Raw genomic sequence first — 18401 nt, 5'->3', positions numbered from 1 at the left:
TTAGTGCTTCATGCCTCGCTATCAACCACTTGGCATTGCTTCTACGGTGATGTTTTTATTTACATTTTAGCTACAGCCCTCCCCCCACCACCGTTGTACGATCACTCCTGTCCTTTGCGTTAGTGCTTGCTGCTTGTTTTAAACCCTTTCTTCCTCCTGCTACATTCTTGGCCTTGAATCATGAATGATGCATTAATATTCCCTGGTGCCTTCCATTAGCAATTCATGTATCACTTGCTAAGAAATCTTAGTAATTTTAGGCACAATCATGTATACATATTATGTTTATGTGCAACATTATCTTGTCATAAAAATGTCTTCCTTTCAGTCACAGAATCAAATCCCAAGTTTAAAAGCAATAATCCTTAAAGCCTTTAGCAATGCGCAAAGCCTAATGCTTAAAATAGTTCGAAGTTAGTTGTCTCTCAAATAGCGTAATGTTAGGAATTGTTCCATGTATTCACAACTGTTCTCCAGCACATTCTTTCCCAAACTCGGGTCGGTTGTGAGTCGATTTTTGCGTACACCGCCTGAAAACATACTTCAAGGCACTGCGCTTTATTGTTTACTTGTTTAATTGGCAGTGACCTGAACCATGCCCATGCTGGTAAAATGCTGGCAGCCCAGGCACGTTTTGGTTTTCTCGGGTGCCAGCTTGTGGCGAGAAGAAAGCTAGCGACAGAGCTCATCACAAGGCAGAAATGTTTGTTATTGGACCTGGATTACAAGAAGGAACTGAACCAGCCTTGCGAGTGCGTCTGCACTTCAAGGATGCCTGCCATATTATTGAACCCACTAGACTTTCCGCTAAGTTTGCAGAAGTGTCAACCACCCCCTTATGTGCATATGAATATTGGAAGATGGTCGAGTGCTCGACAGCTCGCTCGCCAGAGCGCCCAGAAACCCATTAGATGACCACAATGTGCTTTTTAATTTTTTTTCAGACCGGTTCTTTGGATGTGACTTGTGACAGGCTTCAGCCTGCAACTTATTACTGTCCTACTGTCCTACGCGATTCCTGTTTCTCCTGTCTTGTACTCAAAGAGAGCACTTTCTAGCGATACTGTACATTTATGCCTTCATTTTCAGTACAGATATAAGCTGTAACACGAAAGTAGTGTTTAAAAGTGATTAATAGATATTATTTTGCAGGTTTTGCAGACGCTAACACAGAATAAAAATACCTGTCCCGTCTGTTAATACGTTAGTGATTCGATATATAGTTTTGTTTTTGTGTATCCCCCGTGCTGGCATCTGTCCTTCTCATCTGGAAGCTGGATAGTGTTGTCTTGAATTATGACACATTGTCGCTTTAGGCATATTTGATAGCTTCTTCTGTTAAAAACAAACAAAAGAAGCAGTTCATCTGAAAAGTTTTTTTTTTAAAACGTTACACTACTGCTCAGGTCTATTCGCTTTATCTCCTTGTTCTGTTTAGTACATTTGTTTTGTTCAACTGTTGCCTGGTGCACAGATCAATTCCATAACTTGATTTCTATTTCAGTAAGTTTGTTTTTTCATTGCTAGGTGGGCGCATCGAAGCCCTGGCAGCTCCTCGCTGTTGTAAGGCTGTGTAATTGGTATTCGGACGGCTGAACACAGCAGAGATATCAACTTTCGTTCTTAACATCAGAAACACCCTGCTGGCTCAATTGGAAACTCTGAGTTAATACTTTAATTTGGTGGAAAGTTTCTGATGTGCTTATTTGGCCTCTCATGGCATGACAAATGTTGGATGTGTAGTGTTCAAAATCGGATCCTCTGGATGGTTGGCATCCTGATAATATCTGTTTTCATGCTATTTTGTCTCAGAAGCTGCGAGTATACTAATTTCAAGCTGTGGAAACACCAGCTCTTTTGCTTGAGAGATTCTAAGCAAACAAACCCGATAATTTAGCAATTTATGGGCAGTGTCACTTTACGTGATTAACTAGAAACAAAAAAATGGTCTTTCACTGCAGATTCAAATCTGCAACCTAAGGATCACTGCTTGTCTCCTACAAGCATCCCTCTACTTACTGAGCTATTTTAGGTGCTGGAGGGAACCTGCCTCTCATCTTTCATCTCATTCCAGCACAGCCTCACTGCTACTTTGGAAGTATATCCCCTCGGACATGCACACATTGATGCTGAGCACACACTGAGAGCTGCAGAGAGGTGTTCAGCTGTTTCGAGGCGCTATAAGTACCAGCATTTACTGCAGTACAATGTAAACCTCGTTAAGGTCCGCATAAAACCAGGTGAACAGACTTATGCAACTGAAATACTGACAAATTCATCCATTTAGAACAGCCACATTTGTAAATAAAACAAAATTATCCCTCAAGAAATGTGATATCCCTGAAGCATTGACTACCAGGGGTGAAGTCAGGACTGCCGGATAGTAATCCCACTGGAATATTCTTTATGGGAGGTATTATAAAGGAGCTGCCAGCTAAACTGAAGTGTGTACTTTAAAATAAACAGTCATTAAACAAACATTTTTAATGCAATAGGTCTCGCATTTGGGAGAGTTGGAGCTATTGGCATTGTAAATGACAATGCTTTTTAGGTCTCGACCTCTGCCAAGTGGTGCATCGCAACTTTAAAGTTCGGCTTCTGCATCTATATTGTGTGTTTGGAGTCCATTTTAAAACTAGATTACAAGAAACAAGACACGGGGAAAGCATCCTTCAGGAGTTGGTTCAACTGGATCACCTTCCGACAGGGGGGGGGGGATTGAATTGAATCCTGATGGTGCACCACCCCCTTTTCTGAATCGTTTTTGGCCACTATAGGTGGGTATACTCAGACATGAGTCCCTTTCTCACTGCACCATCAGGATTCAAGCAAGCCGGGCCGAAGATGGCTGAAATGCCAGAAACCGGTCCCCGGTAGCTTGTCTCCTTTCTGGTGAAGAATTGGCTTGGTAGTTTAGTCTGCCCTGTTCCCATGATGCACTGGGCCAGGGACAGACTGATTGCATATAGCCAGGTTCTGAGCTGGGATGGTGCAGTGAGATAAATAACGGTGATGGATCAAGCCCTGATCTTTGGACTGGGTAAGAGTGGTCTGCTTAATTCAGACACTCTGTTCATCGCCACCCCCTTTTCTGAATCGTTTTTGGCCACTATAGGTGTGGCAGGGTATACTCAGACATGAGTCCCTTTCTCACTGCACCATCAGGATTCAAGCAAGCCGGGCCGAAGATGGCTGAAATGCCAGAAACCGGTCCCCGGTAGCTTGTCTCCTTTCTGGTGAAGAATTGGCTTGGTAGTTTAGTCTGCCCTGTTCCCATGATGCACTGGGCCAGGGACAGACTGATTGCATATAGCCAGGTTCTGAGCTGGGATGGTGCAGTGAGATAAATAACGGTGATGGATCAAGCCCTGATCTTTGGACTGGGTAAGAGTGGTCTGATTAATTCAGACACTCTGTTCATCACCACCCCCTTTTCTGAATTGTAATGCAATATGAAGCCTTAGAGGAATGGGAAATTGAGGCTCTAGAGCGAGACAGACCCCGAATGGATAAGGGATTGAGTAAATGGTATCCAAAGGTACAGAAAGAAACTAAAGAGAAAAAGAAGAAGCAGTGGAGACAGAACATGATGGTTGAGGGACTGTTTCCAAAGTTTGGGGTAACTGAACAAGGGGGAGGAAAAAGGGCAGAGAAAACTCGACATCTAATGGCCATGGGAGATTCGGAGGATGAATACTTGGAGGATTTGTTAATGAAAAATCCACCTCCTTATGCTGAAGAATCGGGGCCCCTAAGCTCGAAAAATCCGTTTTTCCGACATCCTAGAAGTAGGAGGGCCAGTGAGACAGATGCGGTTGGTACAGGTAGCAAAACCAGTGATAGCGACAGATTTTGTAGACCTAGCACAGCAGTCCCAAATTATCGACCTTTTGGTGAGGACAGACCAAGTTTAGCAGTCCCTACTGCCCCGAGTATATACCCTACATTAGTACCCCAAGTTATGCATGACAACTCTACGGAAAGGGTTTTGCATGAACGAGAAAGAGATGCACTGATTAAACAGCGAAATGAACTGATTCAGACTATAGCTCAGATAAATCCCAGTCCTGACGCCCTGACGATCCCAGTAACTATTGGTCCTGCTATACCTCTTTATGGGGATAGACAGGCTAGTCCAAGAACTCCAGTTATTACTCCAATTGTACCACCCCCAAGAAAAGAGCCGCTCATAATTGATGATCAGGCAAGTGAATGTGAGTCCGTGATCTCCTTAATGGATCTGCCCATAAGGGAACCCGGAACCAGTGTACCAAGGGCAGGAAATCAGGCTAAGGCAAAGGAAGTCCTAATTGAAACACCTTCAGGAATCAGGAGTGCTACCGTGGTGACACCAGAAGAGCTAGATAGATGGACCAGAGGAATAGAAAAGGAAACCCGCCAGCTCAAACCTTTAGATATTTACAAACTGAGAATAGAAATGGAAGAACTAATGGCCGGAAATGTGGGATTGGACAGATTGAATACCTTTGATGAAGAGGAGTTGCTGTTTATCAGCAAAAGCCTTACCCGGAACACCAGAGTGCTCCACGAAAAATTAATGGACACAGCCGCTGATATGGGAATTGACGTTAGTCGATCCAAAGTCTTACAGAAACCCTATAGAGCTGAATTCTCCGATAAGGATTTGGAGAACATGAATGTGTCAGGGAAGAAGATACAGATAGAAGAATTGTTGAACATACTGCAGAAATGGGGAGACCTAGATAAATGGAAAGCCAGGTGGGCAAAGAAAAAGGAAGACAGTAAGGCCAAACCTAAAGCTTCAGAATATGTACTAAAAGAAGTAGGCAAAGCAGAAAAACCTTATACCATGAGAGAAGTACCAGGTGGGAAATACGTACATGTCCCATGGTCCCGACAGGATATTGTGTCATTTACCAATGACTTCCCAAAATTAAGAGAGAAACCAATGGAGTGGTATAGGCAGGTTCAGCGATTCATGAAGGTCCAAAAATGTCTTCTGAAGGACCTGGATGGGTTCTTCGACATTGTAGTTCCTGTAGATTTATGGACTGAATGCAAAACTACAATTGATTGGCCCAGTGAAGAATATGAGAGAGACTCCAGAACTGGAGCTCCCTCTCCAGACGTAATGAGAAAGTATGATCAAGTCATACAATACCTAAAAGGAAAAGTGCCAGCAAAGGAAACTGATTGGACCCGAATAGATAGAACTACCCAAGATCGTGATAAAACCGTTCACTCCTATTATGAAAGGTTACTACAGGTGTTCAAAACCTAAAGTGGCATCGATAACATTGAACTGAAGGATATGACCCATTTCATTTACCGATTCGTGTTGGGGTTAAGGCCTGAGATATCCCAGTGGATTAGGGATAATAAAATTTGTTGGCAGGGAAAGCCCATAGATGATGTCCTCAAATACGCTAAGTATTGTCAGGATGAGATGGAGAATAAGAAGAAAGCCCTGAAGGAGAAAGTGATGTGAGCACAAGTAAAATTGGCTGAACAACAAGAAAAACAGTTAAGTAAATTGAATAATAATACTCAAAACACTAATTCTGGGGGAGGAGGGAAGCCCCGAGTTAAAATGAGTAGGGAAGAAGCCAAAAAGAAGTTCCCTTGCCACGGGTGCGGTCAGATAGGGCACTGGAGAGACGAGTGTCCTCATTTGCAGGCTGGTAATGCCCCCATAAATGGTTTAAATCTACAGGTGCAGAAAGAGGGGCCAAGAAAGAATCAGCAACAGGTAAAACCACATCCGTTGCCTCGAGCTCCTAGACCTAATTATAAGAATCAGGCTCAGCAGAATGAGGGGGTCGAGGTGTGGGAAGGAGGAAATGAGAGAAATGCAGCAACTTCGCAATTCCTGTTAAATGAAACATTCCTCTGTGATGAACCATACTGACGGGGCCTGAGGGTGGAGGACGAGGAGTGCGTGCTTGGCGCCTCCTTACCGGTAGACCAGACAGGGCCATACATTGAAGGAAAGGTTGAAGGAAATGATGTCACCTTTCTGTTGGACACTGGTGCTACCCGTTCTACTGTGAGAACAGTGGACGTTCCAAACCTACCCCTCTCGGGAGAAGCCATCCAAGTAGTGGGTGTTTCAAATCAGATAATCAGTACTCCAGTAACTGAACCAATGGAGATTTCCATAGGGAACTTTAAAGAAATGCACAGATTTGTTGTCTGTGACTCTAGTCCAGTGAATCTACTGGGACGTGATTTGTTGTGCAAAATGAACTGTACCATCTTTTGCACACCAAAAGTTGTCGAGATTCAGACCCCAGATGAAGATGGCTTGTACAAATTGATGTTACTAAGACCCGACACGGAAACTAAACCCCTGACAATAAAGGACTTACCTGATGAGCTTCAACTGAGAGTGACACCCGAAGTGTGGGATTTCACTAGAAAAGATGTAGGATTAATGGCAAATGTAGACCCAGTTAAAATAGCCATAAAAACAAATGCTGTTTACCCGAAAACCAGACAGTACAAAATGAGTGCAGAAGTGAAAGCTGGAGTCGCAATTGAAGTAAACAGGTTGCTAGAGGCAAACATAATACAAGAAGTAATGAGTAGTCCTTGTAATTCTCCCATAATTGGAATTAAAAAGCCTAGCGGAAAGTACAGGGTAGTGCAGGACCTGCGAAAGGTAAACCAGATTGTTGTACCTTGCTGTCCTATTGTACCGAACCCTGCAGTGATCTTGTACCAAATCCCATGGAATGCGGAATGGTTTACCGTTATTGACTTATGTCACGCATTCTTTTCCATCCCATTACATCCAGACAGCAAATTTCTTTTCTCATTTGCATTCGACAGTCATGTATATGTCTGGAATTGTGTCCCCCAGGGGTACACGGAGAGTCCTTCGATTTTCAATCAGATTTTAAAAAGATGCCTTGAATCTTTAGTCCTGCCAAAAGAATCTGTTTTGGTTCAGTACATAGACGACCTTCTGGTGGCGTCTAAAAGTCGAAACGACTGTGTCACTGATACCATTGCCTTATTGAATCATCTAGGCAAGGGAGGACATAAAGTATCACCTGACAAATTGCAGTTGTGTAAGAACTCAGTGAAATATCTGGGGCACCAGATAGAGAAAGGTATCCGGAAAGTCACTACAGAAAGGATCAGAATAATTCGAGACATGGAGCTGCCCAGAACCCAGAAAGAGGTGAGAATGTTCCTAGGAGTTGTAGGGTACTGCAGGCAGTGGATTGTGGGATTTGCGGTTCTAGCCAAACCCTTGATAAAAATGACCAAGAAAGGAGTAGAAGATCCAGTTAGTTGGGATGACGAAAGTATGACAGCCTGGATAAAATTGCGAAATTGTCTGTGCTCAGCTCCTGCATTAGGAATGCCAGACTATTCCAAGAATTTTGAGTTGTTTTGTGATACCCGAGACAACTGTGCACTCTCAGTCCTAACACAAGAACATGGTCTGACCAGACGTCCGGTGGCCTATTTTTCGGCCACCCTAGATTAGGCATGAGCGAATTTTGCGGATCTCGCGTTCGCGAATTTTGCGGATTTGCGGATTCGCAATCCGCAAAATCCGCGAATTCCCGCGAATTTGCGGATTTTTTTTTTTTTTGTGTTCGCCCGTGTTTCTGCCAGTTCGCGAGGGTTTTGTACACTTTCGCAAATTGCGAACTTACCTGTCGGGTCGCAAGTTTCGCGAACTTGTTGTTTCTACGTGTCCAGCCTGTTTGGGACACTCTTCTTCATCACTGCCACTCTCTGTCACCACTGCCACTCTCTGACTACTCATGCCACCCTCTGGCCCACCCATGCCACCCTCTGTTTCATCACCACACCCTCTGGTTGTCCAGTGTACATTATTTTCGGCAAAGCAAAGCACACCTTCCCTGCCTCAAGTGACCTGAATTAATTTGGGGCTGATTAATGTGTCACAGAATATTTTTTTAGCTGGCACCTGCTTCCTTAGTGCGCCCTGATTAGTGATCTTTTGCACTTGCTAAGTGCTTTCATTGTTGCAAAATTAGTTACAACACCTGCCCTGCCCCAACTGACAATAATGAATTAGGGGCTGATTAATGGATTTTAACTTCCAGCCTGGCTCCTGCTTGTCTCCCTTAGCTGTAATTCAGGACCTTTGTGGCATATGTGTAACTATTCTGAGGTTCAGAGCAGGGTCACATAATAGTTTCAACTGGCAACTGAACTCTGGAGGGGCCCCTCAGGAAGCACTACAGGAAATGGCTACTAATGATGAGCCTGAACTTTTGAACCTGGTAAGTAGTTACTTTCAGTTTTGCTAAGATCGTATTTCTGCAATTTTGCACTTATTCGCGGGGCGCGAACTCACGCGAACTCACGCGAACAGTGCGAGCAGTGCGAGCAAAATCCGCTGCTCGCGGATTTGCGGATTTTGCGGGAGATTCGCAAATCTCGCGGATTGCGGATTTCCCGAAAATCCGCAAAATCCGCGAGCGGAACGGATTTTCCGCCCACCCCTACCCTAGATCCAGTGGCTGCTGGATTACCTGGATGCCTGAAAGCAGTAGCTGCCACATGCACTAGTTTAGAACAGAGTGAAAACATTGTTATGGGACATCCTGTAACTGTATATGTTCCACATTCAGTTGTGATCTTACTGACCCGAACTAAGACCCAGTATCTCACCCCTAGTCGGCTGACTAAGTATGAGAGAATCCTTATAGGTGCAGAAAATGTGATAATTTCTCGATGTAACATTTTGAACCCTGAAACCTTGTTGCCCATCACCCAAAATGCAGAAGAGGAGGGTGAAATTGAACATAACTGCATGGACCTAACTGAGTTTAGCACAAAACCACGTCCTGATATCAAAGAGACAGCCTTACCAGTAGAAGACCTCGTGATGTTTGTGGATGGTTCATGTTTAAGACATGAGGATGGAGGCCTGAGTGCTGCCTATGCGGTAGTCACTCTAGAAACTACCCTAGAAGCATCCTACTTAAGCGAAATAAAATCTGCCCAAGTAGCTGAATTAATTGCATTGGCGAGAGCTTGTAAGCAAGGGAAAAACAAAAGAGTAACCGTATACACTGACAGCCAGTACGGTTATGGGGTTGTTCATGACTTCGGCCAGCTATGGTTGCAAAGAGAATTCATGACTTCCTCTGGTACCCCTATCAGAAACGGAAAGGTGGTACAGAACCTACTGGAAGCAATCCAATTACCCAAAGAATTGGCTGTGGTCAAGTGTGCTGCTCACAAATCTGGTAATGATGATGTGACAGACGGAAATCGATATGCTGACCAAATTGCCCAATATTGTGCCCGATACAAAATGTCCCTAAACATCAAATTATGGGGAGGTGGAAGCAGCTGCCAACTTATGGTGTTTGAGAATGTATCTATTTGGAGGGAACTGAAAGAGTTGCAGCAAGCAGCAGAGGAAGAGGAAAAAGAGAGATGGGAGGCAGATGGATGTCATCCTAGGGATAGGGATGGTGTTATGGTTAATAAGGATGGTGTGCCTGTATTGCCAGACAGCATGGTGGCCCCAATGGCCAGAATGATCCATGGTGACACACATATTGGAAGGGATGCAATGTGCCGTATGTTCCATGAAGTATTTTACAATTCAAAGTTCAGAAACATTGCGGAGATGCTTTGCCAGAGGTGCTTGGTATGTCAGCAATTTAACCCAGGAAAAAGGACTGTAGTAGACCAGAGTACAATTGGAAAAGCCGAAGGTCCCTTTGTCAGACTTCAGGCTGATTTTATCCAGCTACCCATGTGCAAAGGATATAGGTATGTGCTAGTTATAGTCTGCCTATTCTCAAGGTGGGTGAAGGCCTACCCAGCAAAGAAAAACGATGCCATTACTGTAGCCAAACTATTACTTAGGGAGCTAATACCTAGGTATGGATTTCCAGAGACAATTGAAACAGACAGAGGTGGGCATTTTGCCAACGAAGTCCTAGCAGAACTCTATGAAGCATTCAAAATTGAGCCAAAGCTGCACTGTGCATATCATCCAGAGGCTTCTGGAGTAGTCGAACAGGTGAATGGCACTATAAAATCAAGACTGGCAAAAATGTGTAATTCCACAAGATTGAACTGGATAGAAGCCTTGCCTCTTGTCCTGATGGGATTGAGAAGCATTCCAAACCGAAGGACAGGCCTGAGCCCCCATGAGATACTAATGGGAAGAGTGATGCGACAGGCATGGGTACCAGGACACAAACTGCTAAGTATTTCTGATGATTTGGTGCTAGAATACTGCAGGCAGCTGGGTGACCAAGTGCGTTCTATCTCTCACCAGATTGGGGAGGACGCCGTCGCCTGGCCTACAACTCCAGCCCATAAGCTGAAACCTGGTGATTGGGTTGTGTTGAAGAAACACACCCGGAAGAGTTGCCTTGCACCAAAGTGGGGAAAGCCAAGACAGGTGATCCTTGTCACTACCACTGCTGTGAAGTGCGCAGGCGTGCTGAAGTGGATCCACGCCAGCCATACTAAGAGGGTAACCGGAGAAGACGCGACTGAAGCTAAAGGTGGTGAAGCTGAGGAGTCTCCAAATGAGGGTCCGGAACTAGCTGATGTTGAACTACCGAGCACCAGTCAAGACGAATGGTTCCCAGCAGACGATCTGATTCTTGATCCAATAAGAACCTGGAAGTACTCCTACCTAGATAGAGAGTGGGATAGTGAGGACGAGACAGGAAAGGAAGGAGAAGATCAGGTTGTCGAGAATCACATCAGACCTGATCAGGAAATAGGTAAAACAGGGACAGGCCAAGTCATCGACACACCTCCAAAGACTCCAGAAACTGAAAAGGGACAGATAGTAATTAGGGCTGAAGTTCATGTGGAAGAAAATCAAGGATTCGAAGTGCATGAACAGGAACAGATAGAAATAGACAAACATGTTCAGGAGGCAGAATCTGTAATAGTTGAAATTCAAAGAAAAATCCAAAGTATACCTGAACAAGGCCAGCTTAGAAACCAGGCAGAAGAAACTAAAGAAAGACCTGGGACTAGTCAGACAGGAAGGGAAAAAGATACCGTTGAAGAAACAGTGCCACAACTGAACGAAAATAAAAGGGCTCATGACGAAAGCCAAGCTACAGTAACAGCTAAAAGACTCAAGAAGAAGAGTGAACCCAGATACATAAAAAGACTGAGACTAAGGTTAAAGACAGTAGAAGAGAAATTAGAAGACCGGAAAAGAGCTGCCAGTGAAAGACAGAGAACAGGAACTCAACCAAACAGACGCAGTACCAGAGTAAAAAGACAAAACAAAAATTATCGGAGTCCTGAATGGACCTACTTGGTGTTGGAAGAAATTGATGATCCCGAAATAAGCGACAAAAGCAACCAAGATTCGATTGCTGATCAGAGTTCTGAAGAAGATCCAACTTGAAAGAGAAACTGCGTAAGCCTCTTGAGTAAAGAAACAAAGAGGGGTTGGAAAACCACCTGTGAGAAAAAATGTGATTCAAATGTAAATGGAAGACCTAGAGGAAACTGTTGTAAAACATGCTGTAAAATATGCATATGTAGTGTAGCAATAGTGATAGTGATATGGATAGGACTAACAGTCTTTATACCTTTTATGATAAGTAAAGATACTAACCTGTACCCTACTAAACAAGTGACGCCAGACACAGAAGCTGTACAAACCGAAGAAACACCACGAAGTGTAGAAAGACGTGAGAATGCAGTTAGCCTTAAACAGACTAGACCTGACTTAGAAACATCAGATGAGGGAGGACTACATTATCACAGAATCAAAAACAGAACATATTTAAATGACTTTGCAAATCTTTTAGTGCACTATGTAGAAGCCATGGAAATAGAAGATTGTTATGTCTGCATGAAGCTACCCACTTCTGTAGCTGAGGGTGTGACCTATCACCATTTACCTTTGACCTATGGAATTTCCTGTAGTATATTAGCAAGCTTATTTTATAGAAGCACCTTACAGTACTACTATTCAAATAAGCATGGGCGGAAAATCCGTTACGCTCGCGGATTTTGCGGATTTTCGGTAAATTCGCAATCCGCGAGATTCGCGAATTTCCCGCAAAATCCGCAAATCCGCGAGCAGCGGATTTTATGGCTTGCTCGCACTGTTCGCGTGAGTTCGCGGCTTCCCAGTTCAACTTCGCGCCCCGCGAATAAGCGCTAAATTGCAGAAATACGATCTTAGCAAAACTGAAACTACTTACCAGGTTCAAAAGTTCAAGCTCATCATTAGTAGCCATTTCCTGTAGTGCTTCCTGAGGGGCCCCTCCAGAGTTCAGTTGCCTACTTGCAACTATTAAGTGACCCTGCTCTGACCCTCAGAATAGTTACACAAAGGTCCTGAATTACAGCTAAGGCAGACAAGCAGGAGCCAGGCTGGAAGTTCAAATCCAGTGACACAATAATCAGCCCCTAATTCATTATTGTCAGTTGGGGCAGGGCAGGTGTTGTAACTAATTTTGCAACAATGAAAGCACTTAGCAAGTGCAAAAGATCACTAATCAGGAAGCACTAAGGAAGCAGGTGCCAGCTAAAAAAATATTCTGTGACACATTAATCAGCCCCAAATTAATTCAGGTCACTTGAGGCAGGGAAGGTTTGCTTTGCTTTGCCACAATAATGTACACTGGACAACCAGAGGGTGCTGTGATGAAACAAAGGGTGGCATGGGTGGGCCAGAGGGTGGCATGAGTAGTCAGAGAGTGGCAGTGGTGACAGAGAGTGGCAGTGATGAAGAAGAGTGTCCCAAACAGGCTGGACACGTAGAAACAACAAGTTCGCAAAACTTGCGACCCGACAGGTAAGTTCGCGTTTGCGAAATTGTACAAAACCCTCGCGAACTGGCAGAAACCCGCGCGAACACAAAAAAAAAAATCCGCAAATTCGCGAGAATTTGCGGATTTTGCGGATTGCGAGTTCGCAAATCCGCAAAATTCACGAACGCGAGATTCGCAAAATTCGCCCATGCTTATATTCAAACACTGACTAATCTTTTCTGAACTTCCTATTCGGGGAAACCTGAACATTGTACATGTTAGAAGCGAAGTGACTCGTTACATGGGAGAATACTTTCTGACTATAGGTGACATAGATCTGAACGAAGCCCGCAGAGATAACTTGACCTGTTCTTTACATGAACAAGAGAAAATATTTATCAAAATGGCAGAAAAGAGAAGGGAGAGTTTCCAGAGAAAAGCAAATGATAAAAGACAGAAAACTCCTAAATGGGCTGAAAACCTGGAAAGCACCTCACAGGGTGAAGCTAATCCTGCATTGTTGCTGGACTTTGAACGGAAGGGGAAACTCTGTCTTCATAGAGAAAAGACTAGTTATTATAACAATGTATTCATCGGTTCCAGCGAATGCGAACATAATTACAAGGTAATTGGAGGATGGGGTTTCAAAAATGGGTCAGAACCTGTGTTTCCCGGAATTTATTATATATGTGGAAACAAGGCTTACTTCAAATTGCCAGATCACTGGTTTAGAAGCTGCTATTTTGGCATTGTCTTCCCGAAAATATCAGCAAAACAGAAAGTCCCTGTTTTAACAGTAGTAGGCTGGCATGGCCAGACAAGATAATACTAGAAGGGGTAGGGAATATATAGATAATACTCCCTATATTAATACACTTGTAGTGACTTGTTTTAAGGCAGGCAAAGAATAAACATTCATACAAGGATAACTGAAAGTAACAAAAAAAATTTTTAAGTCTTTGTTGGTTGCAAAAAGGTTAAAACAATTTATTACCTCCCGACATGGGTTACAATCTAAAACATGATAAAAACATTAAGGTTAAGAGCCACCTAAAGTGGTGAAATGATACTATATAGTGGAGTCACACGTGAACAGAAACAGTCGACGCAGCGTTTCGGTGTTTTCTAAATCTTCACACCTTCTTCAGGACTTTTGTACAGTATTGACTCAATATCTGGTATGATGTAAAAGAGGATTAAAATTCTTTCCCTCTAAGTTTGGATTATTTGCAATGATAATCTTTCACAGGCTTCGTAATTGATTAAGTGGAGCCTATGTGCGCAACGGAGGAGCCACCGTAAATATCAGGGATGGGTCATCTCTTTCTTGGAATCTGTTTATAATTTTACAGGAGATCTTGAGAATACGGATCACTCTGCGACACTCTCTTGTTCCAGTCGTCACCTCCGTTATATTACTGAAGTGGTCTTGAATATCAGGACGTCATAGCGATTAAATGTAGCATTTTACATTTAATCGCTATGACGTCCTGATGCACGGAGGAGCAGGGAGGCCGAATTATATATTCAAGACCACTTCAGTAATATAACGGAGGTGACGACTGGAACAAGAGAGTGTCGCAGAGTGATCCGTATTCTCAAGATCTCCTGTAAAATTATAAACAGATTCCAAGAAAGAGATGACCCATCCCTGATATTTACGGTGGCTCCTCCGTTGCGCACATAGGCTCCACTTAATCAATTACGAAGCCTGTGAAAGATTATCATTGCAAATAATCCAAACTTAGAGGGAAAGAATTTTAATCCTCTTTTACATCATACCAGATATTGAGTCAATACTGTACAAAAGTCCTGAAGAAGGTGTGAAGATTTAGAAAACACCGAAACGCTGCGTCGACTGTTTCTGTTCACGTGTGACTCCACTATATAGTATCATTTCACCACTTTAGGTGGCTCTTAACCTTAATGTTTTTATCATGTTTTAGATTGTAACCCGTGTCGGGAGGTAATAAATTGTTTTAACCTTTTTGCAACCAACAAAGACTTAAAAAATGTTTTTGTTACTTTCAGTTATCCTTGTATGAATGTTTATTCTTTGCCTGCCTTAAAACAAGTCACTACATGTGTATTAATATAGGGAGTATTATCTATATATTCCCTACCCCTTCTAGTATTATCTTGTCTGGCCATGCCAGCCTACTACTGTTAAAACAGGGACTCTCTGTTTTGCTGATAATAATACCCCCTTCCCTGCTATATACACCAGGGGTACCTCCTTCTTTGTATTTCACTTCCCGAAAATATACCACATGAACAGCGCTGCTGGAAGCAATGAAAATACTAATGGTTTAATGCGTAGTAGACGAGAAAGTGTAGGAGAAATTAGAGGTGATATATTTAGTGCACTGATACCTGGAATGGGAGTGGTTCTGAATACTCATCGAATCTGCAAATTATCTACAGTAGTGGATCGGTTATCAACTGACACTGCTGCTGGATTCCTACTGGTCAATACTGAAATGGTTGCGATCAGATCAATGGTTTTACAGAATCGCCTTGCTCTTGATACCTTATTGGCAAAAGAGGGCGGAGTCTGCAGGATGTTGAAGGGGCAACATTGTTGCACTTACATTCCTGATAAGAGTGTAGAAATTAAGAAATATGTTAGAAACATAACTAATTTGGAAAAGGAACTCAAACCATTGGAGGTTGATAGTGCCTGGAAGAGACTAACTGATGGTCTCTCCTCTGTAGGTAGTTGGTTTTCTAACATAGGTAAAAGTATTGTAGGGAAAGTACTGATGCCAATAGCCGGAATAAGTTTGGTTGTGCCGATTATATTAATCTGCTGCAAATGTCAAAAATGCAGAAAGAAGTACACAGTAAATAAGAGAGGAGTGAAACGAAATGTTGATGAGCTGGAATTAGAAGAATTGAGAAACCAAATTTATAAGAAAGCTAAAAGCTTCCATCCTAATAAGGATGCTGAAAAAAGGCTCAACAACAAGTTCGTAGAGATTGAAATGAGTGATATGTGAGAATGAAAGTTGGCATCTGTTTCCATTAATAGTGATGATAGTAAATATCATCAAAGAGGGGATTGATGGAGCAAGGATTCGCACGTAAAGCGACTTGCTCACATTCAAGAACCTCATTAACTGTAATAGTATTAACCAATCCTGTTTGTCATTAATATCGCACTTTTTCAGTACACGCGGGTGTCCCAGAGATGCTTGCCTATGTGTCTATTATTCCTAATGAGGCTTGCATACCACTGAATCGCTGCTTCGCAGAAATCCAGTCTGCGCATGCGTCGTTCATACCCATGTGATGTGACGCACTCGCAGTTCTGGAGGGATTATTTTTCTCATGCGCATTATTGCTAAAATGGCCCCTTTGTCTTTAAACACGCTCTCTGCTTGCAAATGCTGCTTTGCCCTTCTATCTATTTCTGCATAACTCCTAACCGCTATAGTTATTATAAAGTATGGGATGTAGTATAGCTTATCATGGTGTACAGTGTATTCATTTCTTCTGTATTTCTAATTTGTTTTCGCTTACTTTTCATGTACCGTGTATCCGGGGGCCTGGGAGTTGGGAGCCTCTCCATGTTAGAAGTCTATGCGGACCTGATCACGTGACATGAGAACCGAGCCTTACATCAGTGAAACTCAGCCAGCTGGCTACCAAAGCGGAGATGCTCCTGGGAACCTGCCCCCTGACCCAGGGAGAAGAAGCTGAATTTCACCTGAAATTGTTAAATTTGTTTCTTCCCACTGTGTGCTCTATTGTTCTCTTCCACACGTATGCCTGGGAACTGGAATGTAAGGGGTGGATACTGAAATATGAATATTAAATATGGGAACCCAGAATTTTAGGTGGTGACAATGACCTAACCACCTCTCCTGACCAATCATAAGTTGGGGACCCTGTCACTTGCAACATTTGTGGGTGGTCTAGGGACCCGAAAAGGGTATAACTAGCCTAGTTTTAGTTAGAGGAATTGTCCGACTTGTCCGAGTAGCTGACCTGTCACCAGGCGATTGATACAGAGGGCTGCGGAGCACTCTGTCCGACACTTCCACAAACTCCAAGGGGTGCAAATAATCTTAAGTGCTGGCGAAGCACTATGCTGGGAGATTTGAGAACCCAATCGGGGTTACTGGCGGATTCCGTGCAGAGAGGGAGTAGCGCAGGCATTGCATCCGAAGCTGCAGGTGTTGGTCGTGCCCTTTGGTGAGCCCAGTCCTGACCCAAATCCTGAGGGGTATCCTGTCCTGACTGTCCGTGAGCTGTACATGCTCGCCAACTGGTATCCTAAGTCCTTGAGGGTCCTTGTCCTCGCCTTTCCCAAACTGACCCGTGGCCAGGGTTAGTCCTCATTCCTGTCCTAGGTAATTATAATTTGTGGGTGTTCGTCATTCTATCCCCTTTCCTCCTACTTTTTTAATAAAGCCTCTATGCCCATGATATTCTCTCTGTCATCTCAAGTAGCGTATATGCATACTGTCTATTAGTTATGTTCCATTTTTCCCCCTACCTGTAGGACATTATTGAAACAGTTTTATTTGATTAGTGTGATCTAATTTCACTTGTGTTTAGAATCTAGGGTTGAATTAGCAGTTAGTATCAGGTTGAGTCACTGTAGGACTTTAGCAATTCACTGACTATTATGTTTTAAAACTCACCTACCTTAGTATAAGCCTGAAACTGAATAGCGTGTTCCCTGTGACCTTTACCCTGTAGTGTTCCCTAGCACTCAATGGTGCTTGCCCTCATCCATAGCTACATTATAGTTGTAATCCTGATTATTGATATTTTGATCTGTATTAGTTTTATACTCATGTCATTCTGATTTAAAACTTACTATATAAACCTTTAAAAACCCTTCAGGTGTCTGTGGTCATTATAAAACATTTCAGTGTTATTGAATGTATAAGGTATTTTCGTTTATGTCTCATCTCCGGTCCACTGATAGCCCCTGATCCGTCAGGAAAATAGGTACCTGTGGTAAGTCAGGTACTCTGGAATAAGTGGTAAGAAAACACACAGAATTACTGATGGTTGTGTATAAACTCGCCGGATTCACAAAAATTCTGTCATAAACACGTCATGGGCCCAAGTGCGTGAAATCTGGTAAAACTAAGAGTCGGGCGACCTGCGCGCTCTATCACCATAACCTCAAACCAAACACCAAACACCCGTACAAAGGGCGAAATGTGGCTCTCCCTAGATAACTACCTGTCCACACATAAGCCCCCATAGGCTGCCATCCAAGGGGTACAGCACCCCCACATACATCGTAAATAGTTTCTAGTCCTTTGTCCGAAGTGGGATTAGAACACCTTCCAGGAAGTTTACTAGGTCAAAGCTATTAGGCTTGTGAATGAAATAATATGCTCTGTTTCTGAAGTTAGAAGGAAGGACAGCAGTGGCTCCCCGAGCGCGTGCTCGGCCTCACTTCTGCTCACACAGAGCTGGCTGTTACTTCTTTGTGATTACAAATAAATAAATAATTTGTTGAGTCCCTTCATGCTTCTGTGCGCTTCTGGCGATCTTCCTGTTGTGCACTGTTTGATCAGTTGACGCTCTGTATCATAACTAAACGTTAAATGCAAACGCAGATTGGTGCACAAATGAAGCCCACGAAAAATGTGTCTGAACAGACTCGGAAGTTATTTCATTCCCAAGGACTGACGGTTCTGTAGA

Source organism: Lissotriton vulgaris, chromosome 5, assembly GCF_964263255.1.
Source record: "Lissotriton vulgaris chromosome 5, aLisVul1.2, whole genome shotgun sequence".
Lineage (NCBI taxonomy): Eukaryota > Metazoa > Chordata > Amphibia > Caudata > Salamandridae > Lissotriton > Lissotriton vulgaris.
The sequence above is the reverse complement of the archived record's forward strand: the minus strand, read 5'-3'. Positions refer to the sequence as shown.